This window comes from Strigops habroptila, chromosome 7, assembly GCF_004027225.2.
Source record: "Strigops habroptila isolate Jane chromosome 7, bStrHab1.2.pri, whole genome shotgun sequence".
In the NCBI taxonomy this organism is placed as follows: Eukaryota; Metazoa; Chordata; class Aves; order Psittaciformes; family Psittacidae; genus Strigops; species Strigops habroptila.
The window spans coordinates 21135166-21148911 of record NC_044283.2 but is presented as its reverse complement, the minus strand read 5'-3'; the positions used below and the strand labels follow the sequence as shown (position 1 = coordinate 21148911).

At 38.0% G+C, this 13746-nt stretch overlaps 1 protein-coding gene across 2 annotated transcripts in view; it reads left to right on the top strand.

Annotated features, from left to right (window-relative positions):
• Positions 1-13746, top strand: part of LOC115610462 — a 147774-nt gene that overhangs the window by 73084 nt on the left and 60944 nt on the right. The gene's annotated exons all lie outside the window — the stretch shown is intronic.

Below are 13746 nucleotides of genomic sequence, written 5' to 3'. Positions count from 1 at the left end.
TGGGCACCTAGAAACAGAAAAAGTAATCATTGTGCTATGATATTTGTGTGAGCCTATCCTCTTTCAATACTGCTTGTGTTCATTTGTAGGATAGGATGTTCTCTTCTACAGCCAGTGGAGTGTAGAAAATTCAGTCAGCAATCTTTTCTTGGTCCCTGGAGCTCATGGCACACGGGAGGAGTAATCTGCAAATTCTGTTCCTACCAAAATTCATTTAAGTGAAAAATGCTCGATAGCTTGTGGTGTATAATGCATTGTCAACAGCAGCTTGAATAGGATTGTAGCACATTTTCACATCCAATTTGTATCTGTTCCTCTCCGTTTTCCTGGATAATCTGCATCACACAGAGGAAAAATACTGTTTCTTTGAGAGGCAGGGGGTTGCAGTTCCTGCTGAGTTTGCAACTAATAGGTGTTGTAAGCTACTGCCTTAGAGCATGATAGTGCTGATTGATTAGAAATATCTTGTCTCTGAGGAAGGACTCCCACATTCCATTGACTTTCAAACCCAGCAGGAAGATAAAGCCAGGAGCTATGGTTTCTTGCATATTTACCTGTGTCTTTGTCCACATTTAATAACACTTTCATTCCACGTAGAGAATGCTCCTTTTAGGATTTCTGAGCTATTACCATAACGATTGCAGAAAATCTTAGGAAGAGTGTGAAAAACATTAACATGGAAATCTCAAAGATAAATGAATTATGAGAAGTTTCAGCTAGTAAAAACAAAGTGAAAATGAATTACAGTCAGGAATGATTTAGGATTGAAAAGACAGGAGGAAGTGGCATTAGAAAAAAGCTTGTCACTTTAATTTTCCACAAGGAAACAATACTTATGAAAGGGGCATTTATGTCTTCCCTACTCCCCACGTTTTGGGGAGTTGCCCTCTTCTGTCAACACTAATGTTCTTGTGGCCATGCAGTGAGATGAGTAAGGGAAGTGGTGTAGCTAAAACTGAGGCACCTTCTTGTGTTGGTGTAACAATCAATGTGAACACCACCTCATGGAAATCTAATAAAGTGCATTTAAAAAAATGTTTCTGATTCACAATGGGTAGACCCCAGTTGCAGCCCTTCAGTCAGTAAGGACTGCAGTAGTTCAAATGTAACAGTAGAAATTGAATACAGCTTAGAGAAAAGAAACAAACACGATGAAAGGTTTGGATAATTGAACCTGTAAAGAATGGTTAAAACAGAGCTGGTTTTGTTTGGCCTGAAAAAAGGAACTCGGGAGAGATGTACTAACTATTCTACACAAATGTAAAGTGACATAATAAAGGTGAGGGGATCAATTATTTTCAATAGCCAACAAGTACAGAATGAGCAGTAATGGTTCTTAAGCAGCAGGAACAAAAAATAGCAATAGCATTTTATAACCTTTGATGTGTTCAAAATGCAGGACAAACACTAATTTTCACAATATTTCTCTGTATGAAGTGAATATTATCAATGCCTTTTAAAGATGGAGATGCTGAGGTAAAAATGTTTGCTGACTTTCCCTGGTTCAATTAATGAAAAGCCTAGGCTTGTATCTGAAAAGGTTTGTATTTGTTTTCATGATTGATGTATCTGTAGGTGCTAAAGATTGAATCCAAAAGGGACTGACCATTCCTGAATGTTGCGTTGAACACACACCCATGTGTATTGAAAGGAAATAACAAGTACTTCACGATAGAATCCACAGAAAACAAAAAGCCTACTCTCTGGAATAAAAGTCTGCCTAGAGTTATAGTCCATAGAAACAATATTAAAAACAAGGACTTTCTTGAATTTCATCTCTTTCAGGGACTCAGTAGCTATAGTAGGGCTGCTTAGAGACACTGTTTTAGGTTGACAGCACAGAGTCTTTCCCTAAAAGTGAATTCTTTGGAATTTGAGACTTATTTTGCCTTTTCTCCATTTTTTGGTATTTGAGTCTCATTTGTTTGCTTTCACTTAGCTACCTTAGAATGATAGAATAGTGGAGGGTTTTTTTCCTTCAGTTGATAACAAAATAACAATATATTCTGACCCCATCTCATTGCACAGTTTCAGGAGTCTTAAATTCCCTTAAAGTAACTTTATCTTCAGCTGATTATCATTCTCTACATTATTATTTCCCCAACCTATGCTCCTTACTTCAGCATGCTTAAATTTAAAGTTGCTCTCATTATATCTGTCAGTATGCCTTGTCAGGAACTGTTCTGTCAGGCCATCTGATTAGGACTTTTTATAGATTGGACCAGAAAGAGGTTCAATTTTTAACCCACTTGATGAAGAAATTGAGATTTTTCTCACGTGTGCATCCCCTGGATGGAGTGCCAGTGCATTAAGTGAGAATAGGATATTGTGGGGAAAAAAAAAAGACTAGCCTAATTTCCCCTAGTCTTTTAATCTCTAAATTCTTTTAGTACTATTCATCATACTACCCATTCTTGTGCTGAAAACTGCTTTAATTCTTGCATCACAGGCCTCCTAGGACGTTTAAGCAACAGCTTAACAAGAACCGTGGACAACAGCATTTGCCCAAGTTATCAGTTCTAACTCCATTAAACAAAGAAAGAGGACATAGCTCTTTTTAATGCTTAATAAAGAATTGGAAGTTAAGTTTACTAAGGGAAAAAAAAGGAATTTCTTACTACATAAATACATCTCTGACTTGAACTGTTTTAAACTATTTCACGGAGGGTACTCAACATAGCAACATTCATATACATGATAATCCTATATTATGACATAACTTATTTTGTTAACTACTTATCACTGAAACATTGTTCCTGTAGGTTTAGCCAGGGTGGTTTGAGTATTGAGCATGAACTCTGGAGAACCTGCTGTGGAAAGACATTTTTATATGACCGTTAAAAACATGGTAAATGGTTGAAAGTCTGGTCAGTTAAATACTTACAAAGATATGCTCAGGAACTTCTCGGTTGTATGGCTTTAATTCCACAATATGGGAATTCACAGCTAAAGGCCATCTGCAGCAGGTAACAATGTACTGATGCTGTCAAATCTCATGAGCAAAACAGGATTGCTGCCCTGTAGAACACTAGAGGAAAGCAGATGTAGTGAATCTGTCTGTGGCATTTACAACCATTTGCCTGCTGAAAAGAATTGAACACACTTCTTTAGAAGGCACAAAAGTTGAATCCTCCAGTGTCAAATCACCAGACTCCATTGTTGTGAGGTCATGTAGCTAGCATGGTCTTTTAATTCAAGAAGCCTGTTATAAACAAGCTAAGTAGATATTACTGATGCTTATTATTAATATCTCTTCCTGAACCTCTCTTCTGCTCTCCTGTTCCCAGTTGTCCACTTGTTTACAGTGTTCATTAACCAATTCACATTATTTGCAAGTTTCAATTCCATCTAAATTAATATTATCAACAAATCCTTACAGAAAGGATGGCTCCTACTCAGCCTAGCAAAGGATATCCTTATCTCTATCATACTGTCATAAACGTCTGTAAGGGCTTGACCACAGCAGTGCTACAAGTAATTCTTCACCATTTAAAACCCTCATAGAGAATGATTTGTAAAGCTTGTCTTTTCTTTTTTTCCCCAATGAGGTAATGTTACTGGACTGTAGCAGTTTTGCTTCTGTATTATAGTAGATTCAGCTTCCAAATTCTTTAAATCAAAAAAGTTGATAGCCGTCTGTCATAGTGAAAAATAACAACTATTTTTCATGAGAATAAAGACTGGGAAGCTTTATCTTTATTTATCTGCTCTAATAAGTGTGAAAATTCCACATGTCCAAACATATCAACTGTGAAGTTTATTAACTATTTTAAGAATCAGTATTTATTGAGAAGGAAAAAAAATCAACTGAAGTATAAAGGAACAAATTTGTAAGAAAACCAGCAGTATATTCTTTCTATTGGAAATTTCCCTTCCTTTTGCTTGCTTCGCTTTGTTTTAGAATTAAGTTCTGTGTTCCTACAAAGTTAGTCACTTTCTTCCTCTCATGGTTTAACCCCAGACAGCAACTAATCACCACACAGTTGCTCTCTCACTGCTCTTCCTGATGGGACAGGGAAGAGAATCAAAAGGATAAAAGTAAGAAAACTCATGGATTGAGATAAGGACAGTTTAACAGGTAAAGCAGTAGCCATCTGCACAAGCAAAGCAACAAAAGGAATTCATTCACCACTTCCCATCAGCAGGCAGGAGTTCAGCCATCTCCAGGAAAGCAGGGCTCCATCATGATTAAGGGTTACTTGGGAAGATAAATGTCATCACTCTGCATGTCCCCCTGCTTCCTTCTTCCCCCAGCTTTTATTGCTGAGCATGACACTGTATGGTATGGGATATCCGTTGGGTCAGCTTGAGTCATCTGTCCCAACTTGTGTCCCCTCCAAAGTCCTTGTGCATCCCCAGCTTACTTGCTGGTGAGGTGGTGTGAGGCGAGGAGCAGAAAAGGCCTTGACTCTGTGTAAGCACTGCACAGCCCTAGCGAAAACATCCCCCAACACCAGCTACTGTGAAGAAAATTAATTGTATCCCAGCCAAAACCAGCACACTTAGCAACTAATGGAATAAATTCAATACTGAAAGACTGCAACAGAACTGATGCTACTAACAGACCATTTTGGTTTTCATCACTGTTTAGCACATTTTCTTAGAAATTTCCTCTTAGAAATGCAAAAAATTGTACTAAGGAATAATTATTATAGATTATCATAAGTTAGGAAATCATGTAATGAGAAGTTCTTCACTAGCTTCTCTAGCTCTTTGTTTAGATTTGTTAAATTGAACTGTGGAAAGTAAATGGCTTTCATTAATAAATAATTTTTCAGAGGAGTGAACTCAAAAGAAGCATATACAATGTGTTTAATTCCATCTGCATTTTTACTGTTTTCTGTTGGTTATAATCAGTTATGGTGAAGTAATTTGTGATGACTTGGACTATCTCAGTGTTTCAGGAATTCATTTTTGAATAGCACCAGTCCTATGAAAGATGCCGGTCTACTTACGAACTGCTTTGAAACTTCTGATGTCTAGAATTGTGAAATCTAAAATTGTGACATTCTCTTTAGAGTCAGTAAAATGCATAGTACTGGGGCAAAGCACTAGGACCCTCTCCTGAGGAGAATCATGTATGCATTGGAATTCAACTTTCCAGAAAATCTTTAGTGAATTAAATTTCTGTCACGTTAATAATAAGCCAAATGTTCACATAGAACAGATCTATAGTGCTCTGAAATAAAACATGATTTGACAGGAGAAGATCTCTTTTGCTCTTCTTTTCTCTTGTATACTCAACCAGTGTCATGTTATTGGTTTTAGATTAACAATAATGATATAAATGGCAGGAAAAGTACAACTAACAATGGGGAAAAAGGAATTGGAGACTCACTGAAAAGAGTTGTCTTATGTTACTGTGAAGCTGCTGTCTATGTATGAAAAATCATCATGATGGGGAAAGAAAGGGTTCCTGGCAATGGGAAAAAGTTTTATGAACATCTTTAAGACAATAACAACCTGGAAACTGTAGACAGATCTGTTTAACCTTAGTCCCTGCAAAGATCATGGAGAATTTTGTCTTGAAAAACACTTTGAGTATATAAAATAAAATAAGGTAACCAGGAAGAGTTGACACGGTTTTAATAAGGCAAAACATGGTAACTAATCTGATTGCTTTCAACAGTGCATGTGGGTAGAATAGAAGAACAATGAATAAAATAAATACACCTTGAAGTAGAATTTTTGATGCTAAACAACCGGATGGGTAGAGATTTGGATGGCCCACAGGGTCTAAAAATAGTAATCAATGCCTTGATATCCATTTGGTGGCTGGTAGTGAGTAGCTCGCTGTTGATACTGTGTTGATACTGTTAACAACCTTGATGACAGGTCAAAATACATCTTCAGCAAATTTGTGAGTGATACTAAAATGGGAATAGCTAACATATCAAATTCTAGCGCTTCATTCCAAACAGATCTTGACAAACTTGAAGACAGATCTACAAAATGCTGCAGGGAGAAACTGCGAGAACTAGGCTTGTGGAGAAGGCTGAGGTGCAATCTAAATGGAAGCCTACAATGACATAAAGATATGATGGAGATAAAGTGGAAGATGGTGTAACAAAAGATAGCAGCTTGAAACTGTTGTTTAGAGTTCAGACTGGGCTTTAGAAAAAACATTTTCACTAAGAAGGTAGTATGGCACTAGAACAGGTAACCCAAAAACCTTGTAGAATCTCCTTTTTTTGTAATAGTTTTGCAGAGCAGCCCAGAAATAGAGTTTCTCAATGAAATGAACAGCGACTTAACCAAAATTTTGATATCACAGGCAGAGCAAAATAGTAGTGCAAGAGAAAGGTATGATACAACATAGAAAGTGTAAGTAAAAAGTAGTGGAATTGTGTGAGAAAAGAAAGGTGTATCCTAAGAAACCCAGCTTGATGCAGTTGAATGTGTTTGGGGAAATGCAGAGAAAAGATGAGGGAATAAAGTGGGCTTAGCATACAAAACTGGGGGGAATGCCCAATTCCCCAGAGTGCTGTGCTGTAATTCAGAAGGAACTAGACAGGCTGAAGATATGGGCAGTGAGGAACATTTTGAAATTCAGCAAAGGCAAGTGCAGGGTCCTACATCTGGAGAGGAATAACCCCATGCACCAGTATAGGCCTGAGAAGGACCTGGGGGTCCTGGTGGACAAGAAGTTGTCCGTGAGCCAGCAGTTGGTCAAGAAGGCACCAGTGGTATCCTGGGATGCACTGGGAAGAGCATTGCCACCAGGTAGAGTCCTCCCTCTCTACTCAGTCCTGGTGAGGCCTCACCTGGAGTACTGTGTCCAGTTCTGGTTGCCCAAAGAGCTTCTGGGCTCTCCTTCCCTGGAGATGTTCAAGAGCCACCTGGACACAATTCTGAGTAACGTGTTCTAGGTGACTCTGCCTGTGCAGAGAGGTTGGATTAGATGACTTCTGGTGGTCCCTTCCAACCTCAACCATGCTGTGATTCAGGAAGTACAGGAATATGGCAAATTTATTAACTATGACATAACTTTCAAGTCTTTGTCCTGCCAGCATACTTGTGATAACTGCCAGGTATACAGTTTAATTATAATCACTCTATAGATGACTTCTTTACATCAACTTGAAAGATACAGAAGAAATTTAGGTTAAGGATGCCATTTCACAGTGTATGTTCTGACTGCATGGGTGTACAGAATCTTCTAATCTGATTTAGTATAGAATCATAGAATCAGCTAGGTTGGAAAAGACCTTTAAGATCATCAAGTTTAACCATTACCCCAGGACTGCAGGACCCAGCACTTTGCCTTGTCAAACCTCATACTGTTGGCCACAGCCCATCAATCCAGCCAAAAGAATACTTACTGACGTTGTGCAATTCTAATGGGAGTAGTTACAACAGAAAAAACCCAAACAAGTACTTTGTAGTTTAGAGCTGTTTTTCATTTCTTTATTAATATCTCTATTAATATTTGTGCATCTTGCCACATGCATTTTTTTTAAATTTTCATTAGTTTATTTTTTGCATAGCAAATCCAGCACAGACAACCTAGGGAGTCCTAGTTCTATACCGTAGAGATTGTAATCTCTATTTTATTGTGTGTGTCGAGCAGAAAGTCTCTTAGAATCTGTACATTTAATTCCCATGTTTGCAAAACAGAGGTAGCAGTTTTTATCCCTGTCTTACGATTATGAGTAATTTACAATGTAGAACAGGAAAGTTGGACACTTTTAAGATGGAGCTTGATAAGCTCGTAAAGGTATTACCCTACAATGTGATTTATTATAGCAGAGGAAATAAACCTGATGACCTGTTGGGTCCTTAGTGGTCTTATGCTGCTAACAATGTCAAGAAACTTGTGTATTTTTGATGAAAACTATAAACCCTACAAATCTGATGAAAATTTTGAATGTAGAGATAGCACAATGTGAACAATGTGTTTTAAAGAGCTGTTACTCTTGGGCTTTGGCTTGATATTGGTTCTGAGAAATTCCTTCATTGTCATTCCAGTTAAGTTTTTTAATTGTATGAGCCTGGTCAGGTAGAGGTAGAGAATAGATAGAGATACAGGCCTGTTTTGAAGGACCTTGGAGGTCTATTGTGGTTTTGCATGTGGCATAGTGAGCAAAAAGTACTCAGAAGGCAGCAAAGGGTTTGGTACTGTTTCGACAACCAAGGAAACAGCTCCTTCTTTGTGGTGTTCTGCAGTGAATATATTTTGAATATTGCATTTTATATTAGACACTACATTCCAAAAAAGATATTGACAAACTGAACGAAGTATGGAGGACAGCAAAAAAAAAAAAGATCAAGGAGATGGAGGATTGATTTCTGAGGAAAGATAAAAAGACAAAAGTATGTATAACTTGACTCAGCAATGATAAAGGGCAGGGAGAATTAACAGGCTACAAATAGCTAATGGATTTAAATATTAAGTCAGAGAGAAATAATTTTGTGCAAGACAATATGATGTAGTTAGAATACTGGCATGAAATTAAGGAAAAGAAACTGTAAACTGAATGACAAAAGAACCATTGCAGAATAGATTTGTTGACCTTCAGATTGGATTGGAATTACAATGCAGTAACAGTTGTGGCAGTACTTCGGTTGATCTTTGACCAGTCATACTAAAAGTACAGGATAACACCGAGTCAGAAACTAACATTCTTTTGTTTTATAATCAAATTATCCAGGGCTGTGTTAGGAGTGTTGCCAGCAGGTTGAGGGAACCAATCCTTCCCCCCTCTGATTTTTCATTAGTTGGTTCCTTTGTTTTCCTGAAGTAAAAGAGAAGACTCTGCATGATTTCTGTATGAAATTCTTGATTTACCAACTTCAGATATTAATTTCTATCAATTTCCTAAGTGCTTCCTAATTTTTATTGACTAATTATAATATCTACTAGATAGTCGAATGATTTTAATTTACATCAAACAATTGCTTATAGTACTACTTGAGCAAAATTACTGAAATAATTCATGTGTTGTGGGCTAAACCCAGTAGGCAGCTCAGCCTTGCACAGCCACACGCTCAATCCCCTCAGTAGGATAGGGGAGAGAATTGGAAAGGTAAAAATGAGAATACTCATGGGTTGAGATAGAAACTAATATGCAAGGCAAAAGCTGTGTGCCACAAGCCAAGCAAAATAAGAAATTCATTCTCTACTTCCTATAGACAATCAGGTGTTTGAGCATTTCCAGGAAAGTAAGGCTTCATGACTTGTAATCTTGACTTGGGGTCAGCTGTCCCAGCTGTGTCCCTTCCCAGCTTCTTGTGCACCCCCAGCCAATTCACTGGTGGAGCAGTCTGAGACACAGAAAAGGCCTTGTTGGTGTGTAAGTACTTTCAGCAATAACTAAAACACTGGTGTGTTATCAATACTGTTTTGATCACAGCTCCAAAACAGAGCACCATATGAGAATCTTTGAAGAGAATAACTCTACCCAGCCAATATAGTTCTGTCAACGTTCTTGTCCCAGTCAGTCAGAAGAATGGACAGTTCTTTTGTAGCAGTTACAGCATTATGAAGAACGTGAAAAACTTGGCATTGGTTTGTATTTTTACTTAAAATAAGGATGTCTCAGGAGTGTTCGAATTGCCAGTTTGTTCTGGATTGGATAGGTTGATGAGCATCTAAGGTGTTCTTGTTAATGCTTTTGGAGAATAGAGAAAAAGCAACGGTAAGCAAGGGTGAATAAAGCTGTTACTCAGGAGAATAGAAACTTCAGAATTAACATGTAAGTGAAAGCTATTTTTCCTTAAACCATTAAAATAACTAGAGTATGAATTAGAATCCAGAGTTATCTTTGCTTCAGGGAGGACTCCAGTAACTGGGCTGAAGAATTGTAGTTAGATCATTTTCTTTCCTATACTGAGAAACCTATGCTTTTACCATGAAGCTGCAAATAGGTGAATTTGAACTTTGTCTTTCCTGGTGAGACTCTTAAATTCTTCCCTCGCCAGTGCAGAATTTTTTTAGATTTGTAGTTTCCATGCCTTTATTGGAGTTGTCACTGATATTCCTAGGCAGGAGTGAAAACTGAACTGCTACAGCTCTTATGCAGATGAGATACACGATTTTTTCTGGTGCAGAAGGTAATAGGGAAGGAAGAGAGGACCTCACTGGTGGGCAACTTTTCTTTTGTTATCTTTTAATCAGGAGAATGCTCAATTCTGAGTCTCAAGTATTTTCTACAGCATAATAGAGGTACTTACTCAGTGTTCTGTCTTTGTGGATTTCATTTTCAGATATTTTAAGATCTTCCAGATAATGACACTACTTACTTAATTCAAAGCTCCAATTTCTGTTTTATGATAGAGACATTAAAAGTTAGATTTCACACATAAAGTAATAGCTGAATCTTTATGTGACATTAGCCTGTAAGCATTGACCTTACTTAAGAAATATTAAGTAGTGGCCTCAGAGCTTGTACTTTTTCTGACATGAGTGTTTGCTTCCAACTGCAAAATCAAGACCTACTTTTATGCCTAATTTCACTATGTATAAAATGGTCACTATGGACATGTATGCTCTAAGATGACATGAGGAAAGACACAGGAGACAATCACAATGGATAATGAGAAGAGTTCTAAAATATGAAAAGAGAGAACAGAAACTGAGTGAATAAATTACTTGGATGTAAAAGTACAGGTTAATTGTGTCAGGGTGCTGAAGACACTGTGAGTCCTTACTGGCCTTGCCCAGCTTCACCTGGGGCCTCTCTGCACCCATGCCGAGGGCCCAGGACCTTGTTTCAGCCGCCCGTGGGCTTCAGTCCTTGCCCCAGTGACCCCACAACAGGACTGGTTTCCAAGTCCCCACAGCCCTCATTAGGCATGGGCCCGCCAAGCCAAGCCCAGCCCAGCCCACCTGTGGGCCCATGTCCTGGCCCAGCTTCAGCACCTACCCATCCCCAGGGAGGTCCCCAGTGCCAGGGGCTGGGATTGCCCCCAGCTGCCAGGCCCGGCTTGCCCAGCCTGGGGACACCCTGGGGACTCCCGAACCCAGGGAGCTGCTGGCTTGCACTTCTCTACAATAAAGAGTAGAGTATACTCAAGAGAACAAGTTGTAAGTGGGTGAGAAAGAATTCTTCTAAATCATCAGCCATTTGCCTCAGGGGAAAATAAAATACTCTCAGCTGTTATTCAACTCAGCCCCACAGACAGCTTTCTGGGTTTTTTTTAGATAGGGGACACATTGCATGCTATTTTTTCTCACACAAGCTAAATTTTTCCGTGCTTTTTTTTCAGAGCAGAAATGGTATTTCTGTTAACATGTTTTCTGTAAAATTGTAAGGACTTCTTGGAACAGCATCACTTAGAATGTTTTCATTCATATACGTAAGATGTATGTAAATAGCGATAAGGTATATATACTTAGCAATAAAATTATGTTAGCATTGCCTTTCCAGTTACAATGCTATTGTACAGAAACTCCTTGAAAAACAGTTTCCATTGTGATAACTCAAGTAAGTTTTGAAATTGGCTGTTAAATGTGCAGAAACCTGTCAGTGTTCTAATGCTTGAATTTAAAATGCCCAAGATTATTAAAAACAAATAATGGTTTAACATTTTATTAGTTCCACTTTTTTTCCAGCTCTTTGAGAACTCTTTAATTTACTGCATTGAACCAGTGTCCTTTGAAAGTGCCCCGATTATGTTGCCCTTGCAATTCTAGAAGTCATATTTTAAAAAGGTCAAAATGTTTATCTTTATAGCAGAAAAAGTCATAGCTACTTATTGGTCTTGAAGTTGTTTCCTGTTCTGTTCCTCTGATGTTAATTTCAGTGCTTCATCTTATTCTCTTTTTCTCTTAAGCCTGAGGTATGTATTTTTGATGCATATAATTCCAGACAAATAAAAATCAAACTGAATAGAAATGAGCCCTTTGATCTTCTAAATACATTGCTAAATTAATCTCTTTTCCTTACCTCTATTTTTTGAAAAAGACACTGCTGGTTTCAAGTTACTGATGGAGGAATTTACCTTTTTGATGAATACCTCACTGCTTTTCTGGAAGTCTCTTTTTGTTCTTCTGTTTTTCACCAAAAAGTCAAAGCTTGGCCTTTTAAGCAATAATCACCTTTACAATGATCATAAAAGAATCACATGTTTTCCTTTATAATTGTTTTAACCTGTTCTCTGTTTCATTCGCAAACACTTCTTTTGATAGCTCAAGAGAGAAATTTTTATCCCTGCAGAGTGTGGTCCTGTGCAGTTGATAAATGTTTCAGCCCAACTCACAGAGGTACAGACAAAGCAGTCACAACATCTAAACTATAGAGCCTCCTAAAGTGGGTTTGTGTTTAATGGCATTGAAACGAACTACTTCAGCAAAAGACCTACTATTGGAAATCCTTGGTCCCACTTCAGATGTTTGTTCCCCTCACTAGTGCCAAATGCTGAACTGATTTATGTCTGGTCTTGCTTAAAATGACATGGCTGAGATCTTTCTGGGAAGGTGAGGATGCAGAGATAACATATATAATTATGTATTTTATGTATATACCAATTAAAATAAATGGTTTATGAAGTGTAAGAGACAATTTCTGACCCTTTGGAAGTTTTGGGTAATTTTTGTGACTGGAGAGAGGTAGGTTCATGACAAAGTTGTCTTGCTGGAAACTTGCCATGTGGGCATAATAGGAAAAAAGTTGCCTTTAGCATAGAGAAAGCACTGGTTTTATTAATTAGATGAAATTTAGAAATTTAATTGCTATTAATGATACAGAAACACTAAAGACTAGTAATGGGTTGGTTTGGGTAACTTTTGAGAGGGTGTTTGAGAGATTTATCTATTTTTACAAAATTTGTGAAGTAACTGTAATCCTAAATGAATTTGAAAAATATTCATCAGGTTATTTTGTGTTATAAACTTACAGTTTTAGAACTGGTATAAGTGTAAATAAATTGACATATAGCTAATATAATGGAACTCCTGAAATATAGTGAAAATACGCATGAAGTCCTAAGTCAGACTTAAAATTTGTCATGAATACCTTTTCATCTAGCAATCGTTTTGTTCTGTCAGGTTGGAACTGTATATATTCTAGTATAAAAGAAATAAAAACATGATGCTGCTTTCTCCATAGCCTTTCTTTTCATCTAGTGTTCAAGTAGACTGCTGCAGTTTTCTTTTTAAAAGCTCATAAATTTATACATTACTTGTAATTCCTTTCCCAGTTATTAGGCCCACTTAGAAACATGTTTGGCTGAATTCCTGTGCTGTGGTAGCATGAAGAAGCTCTAAAGGCTGTGATTATCAGAGCTTAATAGGTCTTAATGACCCTGACTAACCTCACCTGGGGCTTCCACCCACACCATCTGCCTTGGGTCCCAGGAGCCTCAATTAGGCTGAGGCCTGTTCATTCAGCACTCTTGCCTGTGCTGTGGCTTAAGTGTACCTGTCCTGATTTTGGTCCTGTTTCCTGGGTGGCCTTTGGACCTACACTGTAGGTAGCTTGCATCCTGAATGGATGTCTTACACATATGTTAATCTCGCTTCCAGTCCTGTCTTCTGCTGTTGCTAACTGGATTCCCTGGATAGAACCTGTACCTGGTTCTATCTCCTTGCCTTGTCTGGGACTGTTGCTGGACTCCATTGTCAGCACACTGAACAGTCCACTACAGTTGGTAAGGGCACTGCCCTGCTGGTGATTAAAGTATTCCTCTGTTTCCAAGAGCATTTATGCCACCAGCTTTTTAAATAAGGAAATTTGAACTTGGTCTTCTTACCTGCTTGCATAGTCTTTGATCAGTGGCTGCTCTACCGGATGGCAGTCTTTTCCT